Raw genomic sequence first — 3406 nt, 5'->3', positions numbered from 1 at the left:
ACCTACTGAAAGGATTACAGCGATCATTATCTAGAACCACCTTGTGAACAGTCCAGCATCTCAAGGGCAGTACCGTTCATTTGCTCAAGGCCACACTAAGTGATTAGACTCAATCGTTGGAACCATACTAGAAACCGGCGCACCTTAGGGAAACCACCCCCCTTAGCTTGAAATCATTTGACTCTAAAGTTCAAATTATAGGATTACATCCACAGACTCAAAAGTTACCACCACTTGAAGTTTCAAAGAGTCAATTCACGGCTAAGATTATCTGCTGTTTCCGCCCGGTTAGTCAGTGTTCCTGTTTGATTTCGTGTTCTGAGTCTAAGACGTGACTTTATTTTCAGGGCGCAGTTCCGTTTGAAAAAGCGGATATCCGCGCGCGAGTCATTAGCCGGATTCCTAGAGGCGACTGTCTTAAAATTATCATATACTTGCGTCTCGTTTTCATTAAAATGAGGTTTATGGTTCATGAGTGCCGATAAAAGAAATAATTGGCATGAATTTCCGTAAAAACAATCATGTTTACAGACCTTTTGTTCTCTGATGTAGCGCGCGCGCTTTCTTTACTCGCAAACTCACTTTACTGATTAAAAAATAACAATAAAATAAAATAAACATTGACTGCGACAAACTACGTAAAAATAGACTAATGGTCAAAGAATTTAAAAATAAACTTTAAATTGAAATTTTCATGCAGTATTTTAAGTTAACATCTGCCATTTGGCGACACAAACAACTTCTCCATCTGTAGTTCTCATGCCGAGTTCTCGCGCATCCTCAACTACTGTCTAATACAAACATGAACCCTTCCTCTTCATGAATTTCCGCTTCAAATTTAAATACCCCTTAAAATATTCATAGCATTAAGTAAGAAGATGTTACGCAGTGCGTTTTTCCTGTTGCCAGCTCCCCTCACAAAACCGATAGCTCGGCCAGTTTATTCCGCGGCAACCAACCGGTAAGGTCTCGGTTTCAGGTGAACTATGATATCCGTTAGTAGAGCATGGATCACCTCAGCGTTTTGGGACTTGACTGTGACGAAATCTAATATTTTCCTTACTAACGAAATATCACACCAAACGGTTTAGCAACATGGGAAATTACAATATTTCTTGTTTTTTGGAATGAGGAAATGTAATTTTTACCGGGAAATAAGGCAAGTAGGAGTTTGGAAAGGTCAGTGACAGCGGCTCGAAAATACGGGACATAACTAATTCAAGAAACAGGCAGCAGGACAGCAGGGTATATTCATACTATAAAGTGAATTAGTCATATTTTTACATAGGATCACTGTAATGACCTGTTATATCATAGGAATAAAGTAGGTTATTCCGTTAACGTGTAAAAGCAAGATATAACGTGCATTCATCTCACTTGCCTTGAACGCAGGGGACCGGGGTTCGAATCCTCGCCGGTGAACCATATTTTCACATAGTACGTTATATCTTGCTTTTACACGTTAACGTAACTAGTTCCGTTCGCTAAAATTTCTTCGACTTGAATATTCAACTTAAAAATTCGAATGGACCAAACCGTGTTTGGTTGTTCAAATGCCCCATGTAAAGGCCTCCAAAGCACCTGGAAAAACAGAAGACGGCATTTGAACAATAGAAAATTTACTGATATTTTCCCCGTTGGGTGCCCTGTTGGTTTGTTATATTCTTAGCAGATTGGGTAACGCCCAGTTTACTGGTCGCACAAAATCGCGTCGATTATAATTCCTCCGGGGAAAAAAATTGTAGTGAATCAGCCCAACAGCCACAAGCACACGTCCATACAGGCTAGATTCAAATAAAGCAAGACACGAGGCCCGTCTTAATTAAAACAAAAATGAGAATCTCCTTTACCTCAGTTCACGGTGAGGGCAAATTAGGCATAAATAAAGTAAACAAACAAACAAACAAAGAAAATGTGGAAGAAATACAGTAGTACCAAACGAGCAATTTCCGTCGATGCTCCCCAAATGCAGCAATCTAACTGGGCCGGGGTAACTCGAACTTCTAGCTCAATAACCCGGGGCCAAGGGAGGGGGGATACCCGTATGGTGGCAATACGAGAAGGCTCCGCCCGAAAGGCGTGCGGCCTCCGTCTTATTCTCTCCTGTCTCTGTACTATGAGAAAGGAATCGAAATTCAAAATAAAGGAGCGCAAAACAGATTAGAGATGGAAGCACAAATTTCAACGTAGAAATTATACCAACCGAGGGAGTATTATTATTCTGTCTTTTGCTTTTCACCGCGAGTGTACAATTTTTTTTTGCTTTATTTACATTAAAGGGCTGCCATTTCGCTAATCGTTAGTATGTAAAATGTAACCCCACCACTCACTAACTCCAGCAGTTCGACTCTAATGCAAGATTTTAGCTTGCTATTGATGTAACTTTCTTGTTATTGTTTTTGCTAATTCGATAAGAAAAATAAAGTTTCCTTTATACGACGTTAAGAAAACAGACGGTGCTTTGTTCACTTAACGGGTGCGCGAATGTTGGTACGAGGGCTAAAAATTGAAAATCATGAATAGTTACCTTTTACAAACTGAAGCTCTATTGGCGAGACGCTAAAGCGATAAAGAACCGGAAATAACCCTTCATCTACAATTTCCGGTCTTGTCTACAAGGCCAGCGGGCTCTGGAACAGGAAATGATTGGCATGCTACTGAACGACCTGTGGCTCTTGTTAATCAATTTTATGATTTCCTTCAAGGCAGTAAAGATAAAACGATCACGTCATCACATCTCCCGCCACATACACAGTAGTAAACAAGCTACACTTCTGTTGCAAACGCGCCCGCTCGTTCAAGGCGTTGTACTCTCGAGAGACAGCTACGAAACGATTTTCGCGTTCGTTCATTTTTATCTAGATCACAGACCATTTCATAGACTTTTTAAAAGCCGGTCCAAACATTTCATAGAGATAAAATTATTTTTGCTTGTAAAAAAAGGGGAAAGGACGTCTTCAAATCAAAGAACAACAACGATCGTTTTCAGTTTCATACGAAAAAATACGCCTCACAAAATGGCGGCTTCACGAGGCAACGAACTGATAATGAGTTCTACAATGAATTTTTTAAGAATAAATGACCAACAACAAAACTTCTAGATGTTTTAAGGAGTGCATCGAAAACCGTGGGCACGTTGATTTAGGAGTGACACCTCAAACTACGGGATTTGTGAACAAAGGGACAGTGACGAGACATATCGCTAATTTTTCAACTGAAGTAATTCATCTTCTATTTCCTGTTTCAAAGAGATTTGATCAGTGAAAAATCCGTTTAGGAAGGACTGATCAGCCATCTCTTTTTAGCACCTCTGAATTCAAATGCCTGCCGCTTGAAATATACAAAAACAATTTCGCCGATTCCCATGTACACTTCAATTATGAAGACAAAAAAATGAAATGTTAGA

The sequence above is a fragment of the Pavona decussata genome, unplaced genomic scaffold (genome assembly GCF_977016875.1).
Source record: "Pavona decussata unplaced genomic scaffold, jaPavDecu1.1 SCAFFOLD_339, whole genome shotgun sequence".
Taxonomy (NCBI): domain Eukaryota; kingdom Metazoa; phylum Cnidaria; class Anthozoa; order Scleractinia; family Agariciidae; genus Pavona; species Pavona decussata.
The sequence above is the reverse complement of the archived record's forward strand: the minus strand, read 5'-3'. Positions refer to the sequence as shown.